At 42.0% G+C, this 15,163-nt stretch overlaps 1 protein-coding gene across 15 annotated transcripts in view; it reads right to left on the reverse strand.

The window, feature by feature from the left end:
* The window catches only part of LPP (LIM domain containing preferred translocation partner in lipoma), a 639,752-nt gene that overhangs the window by 564,407 nt on the left and 60,182 nt on the right, over positions 1 to 15,163 (reverse strand). For 7 of the 15 annotated variants that reach the window (XM_081077930.1, XM_081077931.1, XM_081077927.1 and 4 more), the window contains one exon: positions 7,683 to 7,803. The exons of the other annotated variants lie outside the window; for them this stretch is intronic. The gene's annotated coding sequence lies outside the window, so the exon portion shown is untranslated. The remainder of the gene's footprint in view (positions 1 to 7,682; positions 7,804 to 15,163) is intronic. 15 annotated transcript variants of the gene reach the window in all.

The raw sequence follows: 15,163 nt of genomic DNA on the forward strand, positions 1-15,163 counted from the left end.
CCAGTCAGGAACAGCTTCAGAATCCTTCTCAACACAGCATCTCAAGGAGCCACTACCAATACACTATATGGCCACATGAAATGAAATCCAAGCCACTCATTCTTCAGATGAAGGAAATTGAATCTCAAAGATGGTCCATGGCTTCCTCATGTCTCAGTCTTAAGAGCAGAACCTTCAATTACAAAGGTCCCCTTCCCATTGCCGTAAGTCACTTTCCTAACTCTGATGTTCTGTGACTATTCCTTGGCATGGGGACAGGGAGCTTGCTCTTGCATTACGTTGTATAAGAAAGAGAGATAAAGGGTTTCTAAGTAGGGGCGAAGCTTCAAAGAAGGCTTGGAGGAAGAGGCATATTTGAACTGGCTTGAAGAAGCTTTCTGTCTTTAGGAAATCAGTGTGCTCTATCTTTAGCAGAAAAAACTTCAGGATCAGGAAAGCATCTCCAGTAGAAGGAACAGCATTAGCAAAGGAACAGTGAGGACTGTTGTGTGCTCTGAGGAAGCTGTGAGCTATTGAGCAGAGCAGTAGCCATAATGGAGGCTATGGCTTCTTCAGGGCCCCTGACATTGAACAAGATGCTAAGACAAAATTAGAAAAGTAAACCAGTCTTTGTGGTGTTTTAAATGCTGATTTTTTTCAAATTGACTTAAATGCCTTAAGACTCACAAACAGGAAAAGAAGATAAAAAAGGAGTAGAGGGAAAGTCAAGAATATATCTCCATTCTCAGTGGAAAAAGAATTTTGCTATAAACTGTATTACAGGAACACTTTCATTATGTAAAAGCCTATTTTGTTTTCATGTCATCCTTAGATTACATCATAGAATGGCTACAGCCGTCTCGTACCATATTATAAATAAATCACTAGCTTAATCATAGAATGAGCCAGGGCCCTAGATTTAAAAGGAAAATATTAGATCATTTTTAATAACTGATATAACTCAAGCCAGTCATCATTGAAGCAGGTTGAGGTGATGTCATCCTAACGAAGTCCAAAAAGGAACCAAAGAGGGTCAGTGCTGGGCAGGTCCGAGAGAAGCTTCCATTTACAAAGGAGAGGTGGCTGATGGCAGCTGAGTGGAGCTCATTCTCTGGACTAGACAATCTGGTCATGAAAACCAACACTTAACTTTTCAAGTAGTGATGCCCAAGAGGCCTTCCTCATAAAATATAGTATATGAATATTCTTTTCACAGAACTACTATATTTCCAAATACCAGAAAACATGAGTACATTATGATGTCTGTATCCATGTCTTAGGAGCCATTGAGCAAAAGTAAATGTTAAGACTTTGAGTTATTCAGGAAAACATGAAATCCGGGGTGACATATGCAAATGCTGCACGTTTGGTCCAAGCCAAAAGGACAGTACAAGGGCTTTCAGGTAACGGTCTGACAAAGGAAAGAACTGAGGGTAGTTTCTAGCAGGTACAAACTATAAAGGAGATTGGAAACTTAACATTTAATAGGCACCAACTGCCTACTGAGTTCCACACTCAGTGGGTAGTTTATATGTTATGCAACTTTGTGAGCACAAAAGAAACTGTGAGGTAGATGTTATTTGCCCCATTTTTTTTCAAGTATGGAAACCAGTTTAAAAAACGAATAAGTGACATAAGTAAGACTATGTAGTTAAATCATGATTGTCATCCTACTCCAAATTTTGCTTTACCTTGTTGCCTTCATCCACTTAAAATTATTCCCTACCATGGACTATCAATAAAAATCAAATAATTGATAAAAAATACTTTGAAAGTACTTAAACTATAAAAAAATATTGAGAGTTGAAAGGGGCCATGGAACGAGGAATAGTATTAACATTCTGGCCAGTGACAGTCTCAATGACCAAAGCTGGCTTTCCTTATTTTGGCAGTAGACCTACTAATGAGCTTGACCATAATTTTAAGTCTCCCATTTCCATTGATTTTTTTTTTAGGAATGTTAAGGTGGACTCTAAGGGAACCTGTCATCTTCTACAAAATGTACTGCCAAGCTGGGTTTTATAAAAAGACTGTTTTGGTGGGGGGAAGAGACGGATGTTCTGGAAAAGAACTTTCTGCCAGACAGAAGGTATTGGCTGAGGCTTTATGTCTGATCCTGTCAGTCTCATAGTAATGTTGTGTATTGGCTCACTGTTCTTAATACAAATGTTATTCATAACTGCAGAGACACACTGTCTGAGCCAAGTAATACTGATTTATGCAACTTTTCAGGACACAGCCAAGACCCATCAGGAGATGTAGGCCCTGAAATTTAACGAAAGGGACGACATGAAGGCTCAAGACTCCAAATTTTGACCTATTTTCCCCAGTCTGTTTCTGGGACAGGATCGAGGTTGCAAAAAGCAGAGAAAACATAGCCGAAAGTTGTATGGACTGATTATGAAGCAGAGACTGTGTGGAGAGGTGGAAATAAACCACTGGGACAGAGTCAAAGGAGCCGTGGAGGGTTCCTCCTATGGCAGGCTCCATGACCCCGGAGCCATGCCCCTACTCCAGGTCTTGGTGTCTCACCTGTACAGTAAAGAGCTCCAGCAAGAACATTCCAACATTTCCACCAAAGCAGCTCTAACTGCGAAAGCGGGTAAAAATGTAGAGGTATGAGAGCATAGCGTTAATTGAAAACTTGTGTTTTTCCTCTGAAAAACCAGGCCAATTTTGTACTCTATGATATATCAATGTTTATGCTAAGATTTGAAATGGAGTTCACCCTAAGACGTCTTCAAGTAAAATCGATCCAAAAAGTTGTGCTGAGTTTATTCAGTGGCTGCCTGGAATTCCTACTCCCTCCTTAGCACAGGCCATGTCACCTAGGCAGCGCCTAAGCTGGCCTCCTGCAACTCCACCCCATTATATCCATGCCCTTGTGCAATCCCTCTCCTTGAGTGTGGGCTGGATTTAGTGACTTGCTTGTAGCAAATAGAATGAGTCAGAGGGAACAGTGTATGTCACTTCCAGGATTAGGTAACAAAAGGCTGCGGCTTGATCTGTCAAACTCTCTCTTGCTCACTTGCTCTGAGGGGAGCCAGTTGCCACATTGTGAGCTGCTCTATGGAGAGGCCCACATGGCAAGGAACTGAGGGTGGCCTCCAGCCAATAGTCAGCAAGGAACTCAGGTCCTAAGTCCAACAACCAGCGAGTAACTGAATCCTGCCCACAATCATGTGAGTGAGCTTAGTATGGATAACCCTGCATTGAGCCTTCAAAGGACACTGCAAAGCCAGCAGTCACCCAAGACTGCAACCTCAGGAGAGACCTTGAGGCACCCGTGTAAGGTGCTCCCTCTTCCTGACTCACAGCAACTGTGAGATCATGTGTTTCTTGTTTGAAGGTGCTAAATTTGGGGTAATTTGTTATGCAGCAATAGCTAATGAAGATAGCATCCAAGTTTGAGATTGTTTTCATGACCCTCACCAACTCCACCACTTTTCATGAGGCCTGGGGAGTAGACTCTAAGAAATTTGGTATCAGAAACTCTCAAAAGGAACCCTTGTACTCAAGAAGGCAGAGATGCTTTCTAGTTTGGTGACATACACCCAAGCATGCTCTGAGCACACAGAAGACCATGGAAATGTCAGTGCAGTTTAAAATCAACATGACACTTGCAGCTACTGCTTACTGATGAGAATGAACCAGAGACTGAACCATACGTGCAAGGTGAGAGACGCCTTACCTGCCCAGCTGTATTGTGCTATCAGCTATATCTACTCTTAGAACTTGTTCAGCCCTAGTGAACCAAGCTATGGCCACGGGCCCACCCTGCCAACTTCGTGGGCTTGTGTCCTATAGCGCCATGGCTCACTGAGCAGTTCGGAGATCAGATCCCCTCTTCCTGGAAACCTTTCCCAATGTTCCCAGTTCTTTCCACTCTCGCAACCTATCATCTAAGCCCCAAGAGATCTGAAGCTGTAAATTACTTACCTTGATTTCCCAAGCACCTAATGTGAGGCCTGAAACATATCTGGAGATTAATGAATGTATGTTGTAAACAATACTTTTCTAAGGTCTATTTCCATCACATGTGTATGTCTTTTCTCTCCAATGAGATTATAAGCTTCTCAAAATCAGGGACTGTGAATTGTTAGTAAATTTACATAGATTTCAGGTGTACAATTCTGTCACCCCAATAAATTTAATTAATTAAAAAAAAAAAATCAGGGACTGTGCCTAATTCACCGTGGTGTCCTAAAGATCGTGCCGTTCACTGACTTCCAGACAAATGCTGGGATCAGGTCAGAGAACAAGCACACTCTCTGTGAACCAGAGGTATATACTTGGCAGCAATCTACAAAGGACTCATGAGGCTCTCCATCCACTCAACATCAGACTTCTTCTACTGCACAGTAACCCAATGAGGGGAAACCTGAGAATTCCTCTGACCTCCTAGGGCCCTCCCCAAGGAAGAGGTATCTCCACTGTGCTCAGGTCAGAAAACAGAAGACTGTGGAATTACGAGGCAGAAAGCAATAAAGAGAGAGAGATAGCTCTTCCTTTTATTTTCATGGACAGCAAACAATTCCTAAGACATCCTCGGGTTAGAGAAGAGCTATAGAGCCTCAAGAGGCTGGATGAGTTCCTACTCAGACCCAGCGAGTCCTTTTGTAATTTTTGAAGTAATAACATAGAAGCTACAAAAGCTGACTAAGCAGATAGTCACACATGCCCAGAAACCACCTAACCAAGCAATTGTTGGGAATCAAGACATTCACCTCTGAAAGTTAAAAGGAAGTAACCAATGCTCTGCTTCCGGCAGAAACTAATACCTGATTCTTCTGAGGACCAAAGAGGAAATATTAAAACTGAAAGTCCTTGGCTATCATCAACAATTGCACACTAGTATCAACAGAGGGAAATAATTTCCTTCCTGACTCCCACTGGGCCAGTCACTCCTGGAGCAGAAGGTGTGATTATCTAATCAAACAAAGCAAGAGCCAAATGGCTAGACTGTAGCTTCTAGGGGATTTCTCAAGCACTGACACAGTCTTCTACCTCCCTCCCTCCACCTCCTGCTGCCTAGAGCAAAAACAAATATGGAAAGTAGGAATAATATACTATTTCATGTCACTTCCAACCTCCATCATTAAGCAAGATCCCAGTCTAGCTCCTTTCCAAGACTGAGAACAAGTTACTGCCCATCCAATTCTGGGGACAACGGGGGTGCAGAGTTAGGAGGAAGGACATACACGGAGTATACACTGTGCACCAAGCACAGTGCTAGGCAGGGACTGCACATTAGTTCATCTTATTTTTCTGTATATTCAAGATGAGTCTGTAAAGAATGAAACAACTGTAATAACCTATTATACATGGACCACACTTCACAGTTTGCAAAACAAGTTGGCACCTATCAGCCTATTTGCTCTCAACAAACATGAGAGATAGGCAGGGCAGTGATTATTATTCCTATTTCTCAGATCAGGGAAATGAAGGCAGAGGGATCTTATTTTTCCAGGGTTGCACATCTAACAATTGGCAGATCTTCTGATATCCCAACCCGCTGCCTTTTTATGAACTCACAAACTTCTTAAGCCATATTGGTCCCAAAAGCCTCTTTCTGTCCAGGCATTTGTTTTACTCTCATAAAAACATGCAGTCCAGCTCTATTCTGTGCTAGAATTCCTAAAAAGCTCCAACAGAGAATTGGCCAGTGCCTAATGGGACACCCTCAGGGTACACTCACTTTGGATTTTTCTTTTTGTACATGAAAATGCATTGTGCACTTATCACGTGCCAGAGATCCAACTACACTCTGGGGAAACACTCATGAACACGAGACGCTGTCCCTCTTCTGACCGGGTTTTCTAGTCTTAAAGGCCTTAATCACATGTGCCATGGATCCCGTCTCCTCTGGAGTCTCAATCCTGTAACAGTCCTGGTGGGACATCATTTCCAGCCTTCTTAGCGTCCTCATACGGAGAATCCAGTTGGTTAAAGTCCCTTTCAGATGATGACGCGAGGACTAAAACCTGACACTCTAGGGGAGCTCTGGCAGGAGTATTAAAAGGTTCCTGGTCAATCACACAGCTTTAGTCCTTTCCCCGCTTCCTAATGGCACCTAGATATTCTTTGGAGGGACCACCACCTCTCCACTGCGAGGCTGCCATGAGGTTTCGGTGGGATTGTTTCAAAATCCAGAGAGCCCTGGTTCACACATGCCAGTCAGCACAGTGTCCTCCGCTAGGCCTCAGTGACTGATGCAGGAGTACGTAGTTACCTAAGTCTGTGGAGACATGGTACATGGGGCTGTCTTTCCCCCAATGGCCCAGGTTCCAGCAAGCAGCCATCTCATGAGCACGAGGTGAAACATCCTGAGGTTGAAGCCAACACACAGAAGAGGACAGAGCAAGGAGCACAGCAGAGGTATAGCCGAGCCCTACTCAAATGGGCCTGAAGCCCGCCTTACCTCGGGACTTTCTGGTTTCCAGCAGGAGCCCCCCACCCACTTTGTTCTAGATAATATACTCTATTTAATTCAGCTCACAATTAGCTTACAGACAACAAAAACTTCTGCATCTCTTTCAGCTCACTCCTGCGAAGGAACTCTCTCCCTTCTGTCATTACACACTAATTTTTTTTTTTTTAATGCAAGTGCAAGCCTTCATATTCATCACAATTTAATCCCAGCCCTTTATCTTATGCAGATCCATAGGCGCACAGAAAGTCAGTTGTTCTTTTAAGATACATTGATTAAGAAAAGAAGAGGCGACAAAATATAGCTATAAACTCCGTCACACTTTTAATTGAAGTTAGGTTTGATCAATCACAACAGCACCTGCTCCACTTTGAAAAACAACATCGCAAACATGGCAAGGCATGTTATTTATTCAGTATAAAGCCAGGGCATGGGGCACGTATGGACTGGCCCTGGGGGAGCAGACCACAGAACTAGAATTCTAAATAGAAGCCTTTCCCAGGATTCTCCAGCTGTTTTCTTCAAGTCTCCCCATTGCGTAAGGGATCCACACCATTAGTGCTTTGACCACCTCTCTTGTCTAGAACACGTTGTTCTTTCTATTCTACCCTCTAAACACAAAGGAATTCCCAAACACAAAGGAAAGCTTACTTTACCTGGTCACCATTCCCCTTTCTGAGTGTGTAACAGGGTTCAAACTCAGATCCCAGTGGAGCTCTAGTATGCCTTTTAAGACACAGGTTCACACCCTTTGCCTAAGCAAAGTTAACCTCTTCTACCTCAAAGGGTTGTTGTGAAAATAAAAGGAGATCACAGAAGCACCCTACCCAGAGGTAAACAAAAGCCACTCAATAATATTACTTTCTATCCCCGCAAATGCCCATAATACTGTTCATTGACATTTTCATTTCAGTCTTTCAATTTCAAAAACACTTTCCTCTATGCCAAAGGAGAAAGAAGAAAGCAATACAATTACTGGCAATCGGAAGTCATCATTACTCCATATTTTCTTCCAATTTCTCTTCATGCCACCTTCCAAGAGCTGAGTCCTACCTTTTCTTTGCCACACATTTTATTAGCATTATTATATTTCATCCACTGCCAATGAAATCAACTCAAGGAAAAAAGAAAGAACATTTCAGTTCTTCTCTAGTTCTTAGTCCATCCTAGTTATTAGTTCCCATGTTTCAATGGAAATCACTGATTTTTTAAAACTCATTAAAATGTGAACATTGACTATAAAAGGGAAAAGTCTTTTCTGCGTAGAACTCACCAACTGAGGAAAAATATCTTCCCTCCAATGAGTGCCCAGAACAATGAAAGAGAGTCCTAGACTGAGAACCAGGTGACTGGATTCTGTCTTCGATTCTGTTTCTGAGTCTCAATGATCCCACCTATGGAAAATGGGTGAAAGGGATTGCTTATGAATCTCTAGGACCTTACCAGCTTTCAAAATTCCCAGGTTTATGAACTCGCTCAGATATAGAGGAAAGCCACTAGATTTGTGGGTTTCAAGCCTGGCATCATTCCCAGTATGGCCCCCAGTCAGCTTCTGGCACTTTTATTTCACTAATCTGTCTTGGAATGATGGTTAAACAGGATAACCGTACCTCAGTGTTCACCCTCAACTCAACTGGGAAAACAGCTTCATGGTAATATCAGAGGTAAAAGAGAAAGATCAATTAGTTAGATACTCGCATTTTAGGCAAGAAAAAATTTAACAGCAAAATCTGAATGACAGCTAAAAAAAAAGAGACAAATATGACCTTGGAGACAAATTTCTAACTATAGGATCCCTCTAAACCTCAGTTTTCCTTGCCTGAAAAGTTAGATCCAGTGAGCAGCTGCAAAGCTGGACAAGCTTGACACTTCCCATTAAGTCCTCATTACAGGATTCACGTCATTATGAGCTATTACTATCTTGCTAAGAATGATGCAATATGTATTCCAACGTACACAGATGCCAAAGCAGTGGGCTGTTATAAAATGTGTCTTTTATATGCAGGAGAAATCTACATATCAAAAAAACTACTACTCTCATTTTCTTGGTTGTCATTTCTAACATTATTGAATCAATCATACAGTTGTTTCATGTGTTATTTTCTTATTCAGTCTTCAAATACCCATATAAGATCAAAGTTCGGAGGGACCTTACAAATGACCCTATCTCAACACTTCCAACTGACTGGAGGAGAAGCGGGGGCCAGAGTAGGGAGGTGGCCACTCCAGGAGCCCACCACAAGTAGCAGGCAGTCCAGGGCTAGTTCCACTAGACCCAGTTACCACCATTTTGACAGAGGAGGACAGAAAGACTCATTGGGCAGAGGGAATTGGTCACACAACCGGCTTTGGAGCAAAACCAGGACTTTCACACCCAGACCTCTGAACTCGTGCTTCAAAGCAATCACAGTGCAGGCCGACAGCAGAAAGAAATTAAGTTAGAAAAATGGAGCATAATCAGAATAAGTCCAGCAAAGCAATGAGTTTCCTGAGAGCTAGTGGTCTTCAAGGACATTAGAATTCTCAAAGCCATTCCACTGAAATGAGAGAAAGGACCTAATTTCAAACTTGCTGAGGAATGGAGTATTAGGAGGCCAGCATTAGACCTGTGGGAAGTGCAATCATACAGAACAAAAGACAACCCCCACCCTCAAGGCCCAGGAAACCTAAGCATCTCCTTGCAGGGGGAGATACAAATCAGAGCGGCTTCTACAACAGCAAGGGATGTCTGACAGCAAGGGATGTCTGACTTCCCAGATTTCTACACTTGGCAGAAAGACAAAGCTCTCCACCTTGGCCCTTGGGCAATTTCTCACATACTTGCCAGCTTCCCTCCATGCACAAATGAAAGTGGCCTCCCTTTTCCATAGTCAACTTCTCTTTCAATAATTTCTTTTTTCCTTCTTTTCCATAAAGAGAACAAGCAGCTTTGCTAAAGAACCGCTGTGAAATGATTGAAGTTCCCATGCAAACAAACCATTAGCAGAGTTCAAATGCAATTGAAATTACCAGTTGCTAAAGTGCTCCTCAATTTTGTGGTAAGTTTCCAAGGAGAATTATATGCTATATACTATTTAATTGGTTGTTTTCTATTTTTTAACATCCATTTATCCCCCCACCACCACTCTTATATTTCAGAAGTGTCTATAAAAGCTTCCTTTTAAAAATTATACATTGTTGAATAGATTAAATCTAAAGATTGAAAAGTATCAGAGAAACAGCTGCAGGACCACGCGGCTCAGCAGAAGTTGATGGTTTTGACACCATCAAGCATGCAGAATTTTAAAGTCTTAGGAGTCACCTCATAGTGCCATCACTCTTTACAGATGAACACACTGAGGTTCAGAGAAGGAAAGAAGGGATTGACTCAAAGTCCTCTCACTGGTCAGTGACAGATTCAAGATGAGAACCATGTCTCCTCACTCCCAGCCCGGTGCCTCCTCTTCCCACCAGCACATCATTGGAGAGATGATGGAAAATACTCAATGAATTTTCCACTCTTAATTTTTTTAAAAGAAAATATGAAGTCCTCTTCAAATATATTCCTAACCTCAAAGTGGAGATGAGCAAAGGCAAATATCTCTTCAAAAGGGAGAAAAAGAAGTAAAGGCTGATGAATGAATAAAGTCAAAGGAGCTCAAAATGAGCAGATTCGGGTAGGAAACATCAAGGCACACATCTAGATTCATTAATCAAGTTATACTACATCAAGAATGCCCATCCCCACTGCTTTATCTGGCCCAGAATTAGTGGCTGCCCCCGGAATGAGAGGATAAAGGATCAACAAAGTAAAGGCAGGTGTTGTCACATCTGTAAATGGAAAGGATTTCTGGAGGCCATAGTGAATACAGGATGAAGTTCAAGGCTGTGATATTGGACTTGAGTAAGTTATTTATCCTCTCTGAGCTCAAGCTTCCCAGTCTGCAAAACAAGGCCAATACCACCAACCCACTACATGTATGCAATCATGTCATGGGATTCCATAGCCAGCATGCACAGCACAGAACTCGCACCTAGTATGCACCAATTAATGTTCACCCTCTAAACTACCAGGGTTTCTCTCCTTTCTCAAAGTCTTTGATTCTGTGGTTCTAAATTGCGTGCACTATAACTGACTGAGTCTTATAAGCCATGTATGTTTCCTAAGTCTGTTAGATGCTATATATGCCCTGACTATAAATTCATTTATTTTGTTATTCAAGAAAATAAAATAAAACAAAACAAAACATGTGAATGGAAATTTAAATGTCCAAGCATTTTCCTTCAAAAACACACTTTTCGGAACTGCTGCTTAAAAATATCCTTCAAGGATCCAAGATGGCAGAGTAGATAAACACTGTGCCTGCTACCTTCCATGAACACATTAAAATTACAATTAAATTATAGAACAATCAACCTGGAGAACCATCCGAAGTCTAGTTGAACAGAAGATTTATAACTAGAGGATATAAAGAAGCCACGTCAAGAATGGTAGAAAAAGCGGAGATGGTAACCAGGCTGGTCTCAAACTTCTGTGTGGCAGTTGAAATAGAAAGGGATATCTCAGCCGTAGAGGTTCCAACCAGAGAAGCAATGGACCCCAGCCCCACTCCAGGGTCCCAAGCCTGAAGTACTGCTGCCGGGAAAAGAAGCCCCCACAATATCTCAATGTGATAAAGTGAGGATTCCAACAATTCAGGTGGAAGACTGCAGAAAGCCCAGATGTCCTCTCAAATGGCCTGCACACAGACTCACTTGCTCTCAGGCACTCACCTTGGGCTCCAGCAGAGGGATGGTGATTCGGGGGGCGTCGAGGCATATGGGGAGCAGACTGAGGCTTCGAGGCCAGGGCTGGAAAACAGTTGCCATTTTCCCAAGGCAGGGCCTGTTCCTGTGCAGCCAGGCAGGAGACCGCCATCTTTAATGTGTTGAGCCCGCCCCCTACACTTACAGCCAAATCTGAATCTGACTGGTCTGGTGAGATCTGGGGCTCTCTGCCTTGCTGACTCACTGAGATCCCACTCCACCCTCTACGAAGGAAGCACTTTCTTTGCAAGCAACAAGCCCCCCCCCCCAACTGCACTCTTTCTTGTTGAATTATTGAAGTCAACAGGCCACAGATGGGCAATGACGGGCTTCAGTGTGCTTTGAGACTTTTGCTGAGTAGCTCCAGGCTCAGCAGTGGCACCAAACACGAATCTACATGAACCTGGAAAACACAACTCTTCCCACTCTAGTGACTCCCTAAGATCCTGCCTCACCCAACTCACATACCACATGAGGCATTAGCAGTGGCTGAACTTTAAGGAAGCCGGCAGGTAGCAGCAGGCCTCAACTTATCCTGGCTTTTTAGCAGAGGTACCCCATACCCAGTAGTGGTGGCAGCCGTCCTCGGTTTGCAACCATGGCTTCTCCCACATGCCACCAGATTTAGCACAGGCAACAAAAACCTGCAGATCGCTTTGTACCTCCTACCAAGTAGTTGCCAGCTGGTCACGGGCAGTAACTGACCTGGGCCTGCACCAGAGCCCCTCCCAAGAGGCCTAGAACTAACATACATGGAGGCTGGACTTCAGAACACAGCAGAGCACTGCCCAATTAGCCCCACAAGCGGCATACATGGTGGTCTCATCAGGCACCAGAGCCCGCTGGGGTGAACCCCACTCACTGAGGTAAGCCCCCTACACAGGAACCTGTAAGCTGTGGACATGGCCAGATCTCACAGGAAATCAGCCTGAGGGTCAATCCCACCCAGTGACATGACAATAACAATCAAGGCTCACCTATAACAGGAGGGCACACACAACCCACACAAGGGACACTCCTGGAGCACCTGGAGCAGGCGACAAGGGAGACTGTGTCATTGGGCCCCACATGGCATTTACTACATAACGCCATCTGGCCAAGACTGGGAAACATAGCAGATCTACCTCCATACATAGGAACGAAAACAGGGAGATGGCCAAAATGAGGAAACAAAGAAATAGATCCCAAATAAAAGAACAGGACAAAACTCTAGAAAAAGAACTAAACAAAATGGAGGCAAGCAAACTACCAGAGACAGAGTTCAAGACAATAGTTATAAGGATGCTCAACGAATTCAAAACAATAGTTATAAGGATACTCAGAGAACTTTAACAATGAAATAGCAGCATAAAAAAGAACATAGAAACCATAAAAAAAAAAAAACAGTCAGAAGTGAAGAATACAATAACTGAAATGAAGAATGCACTGGAAGGAATCACCAGCAGACTAGATGAAGCAGAGGATCAAATCAGCAATTTGGAAGACAACGTGTAAAACACCCAATCAGAACAGCAAAAAGAAAAAATAATTTTAAAAAACGAGGAGAGTTTAAGAGACCTCTGGGACAACATCAAGCGTAACAACACAGCATCATAGGGTCACCAGAAAAAGAAGAAAGAGAGCAAGGGGTTGAGAACCTATTTGAAGAAATAATGACAGAAAACTTTTCTAACCTGGTGAAGGAAATAGGCATAAAAGTCCAGGAAGTGTAGAAAGTCCCATACAAGATGAATCCAAACAGGCCCATGTGAAGACACATTATAATTAGAATGGCAAAGGTTAAAGACAAAGAGAGGATCCTGAAAGCAGCAAGAGAAAGGCAACTAGTAACTTCTAAGGCAGTTCCCATAAGATTGTCAGCTGATTTCTCAACAGAGACTTTGCAGGCCAGAAGGGATTGGCAGGAAATATTCCACATGATGAAAAGCAAGGATCTACAACCAAGATTATTCTATCCAGCAAGGCTATCATTTAAAATTGAAGGACAGATAAAGAGCTTCCCAGACAAGAAAAAAGTTAAATGATTTCATCACCACCAAACCAGTATTACAAGGAATGTTAGAGGGACTTCTTTAAGATGGAAAAAAAAATTCAAAAATAGAATAATGAAATGGCAATATCTACATGTCTATCAACAATTACTTTCAATGTAAATGTATTAAATGCTCCAATCAAAAGACATAAGAGGGCTGAATGGATAAGAAAACAAAACTCTTACATGTGCTGCCTACAAGAAAATCACTTCAGATTGAAAGACACACTCAAAGATGGAAAGTAAATAGATGGAAAAAGATATTCCGTGAAAATAGAAGCAAACAACAACAAAACAAGCTGGGATAGCCATACCTACACCAAATAGACTTTGAAATAGATAAAATAGACTTTAAAACAAAGGCTGTAACAAGAAACAAAGAAGGGTCCAGTAATCCCACTTCTGAGTATTTATCTGAAGACACCCAAAACTCTACTTAAAGGGGACATATGTTCATTGCAGCATTGTTTACAACGGCTAAGATATGGAGGCAGCTTGGGTGTCTGTGGATGGATAAATGGCTAAAGAGGAGGTGGTACATATATGCAATGGAATACTGCTGAGCCATGGAAGGGAATGTGTTCTTGCCATCTGTAGTGTCATGGATGGACCTGGAGGGTATTATGCTGAGTGGAGTGTCAGACAGAGAAAGACAGATGCAATGGGATTTTGCTTATATGTGGAATCTAAAGAACAAAACAAACAAACAAATCAGAAACAAACTCATAGATACAGAGAACATTTTGATGGTCGCCAGGTGAGAGGGAGCTTGGAGGTGTGGATGAAAAAAGGGGAAGGGATCAATAAATCCAAATCGGTTGTTACAAAGTAGTCATGGGGATGCAGGGTATAGCATAAGGAATATAGTCAATAATATTGTAATACCTATATATAATGTCAGATGGATACTAGATTTCTTGGGATGATGGAAGGAGGTTGTAGGGCAGGGTGAAAAAGATGAAGGGATTAAGAAGTACAAATTCATAGCTATAAAATAGTCATGGGGATGTAAAGTAAAGCATAGGGAATATAGAGAATAATATGGTAATAACTATGTATAGTGCCAGGTGGGTACTAGACTAGTCTGGGGGGATCACTCCTTAAATTATATAAATGTCTACCCACTATGCTGTACCCGGAAATTAATATAAAATAATATCGCATGTCAACTGTAATTAAAAAATGAAAAAGGCAGAGGTAAAGGTAAAGGGCAATAAGTGGTCCAAATTTCCAGATATAAAACAAATAAGTCATGGGGATGTAATATACAGCATGGAGAACACAGACAGTATTGTGACAGCGTGGTACAGTGTCAGATGGTTTTTGGACTTATCATGGTGATCACTTCTTTAGGTCTATAAATATTGAACAACTATGGTGTACACCTAAAACTCATATAATATTGTATGTTAGCTATATTTTTAATGAAATCCTTTTAAAATAAAAAATAAATGACCTTCAAACCCAGTTTATGAACCACATAGCAGTAAAAATCCCGATTTAATGTCCAAAACCTCATTTAAACTTTCCATCAACCCTATGAGAAAGATTTCCCAACTGTCTATTAAGGGAACTAAAGTTCAGGGAGGTTAGGCAAAGTTTCAGGCTAGGAAGTAGTAAATCCAGGACTGGAACCCTAGTCTTCAAAATCAGGCTCCATGACACGTGTTTTATTAATTTGCACTTACAACTACACTATGGACAGCTTATTCAGCTAGAGGCAGAAATATACAAAAAAAAAAAAAAAAAGAAAGAAAAAAAGAAAAAACCGTCTTCTGCTATTTTTCACATTTCAGGGAGATTTGGAATAAAAAAACAAAGGCTAAACATTCAAAGTTAAAAAAATGTTGACATTAGAAGCAGATAGACCCTTCTTGAATTCCGCCTTGCTGTTACGTTCCTAAGTGAAATACAAAGCTCAGAGCCCTAGCACTGAG

The sequence above is a fragment of the Rhinolophus hipposideros genome (genome assembly GCF_964194185.1).
Source record: "Rhinolophus hipposideros genome assembly, chromosome: 2".
NCBI lineage: Eukaryota > Metazoa > Chordata > Mammalia > Chiroptera > Rhinolophidae > Rhinolophus > Rhinolophus hipposideros.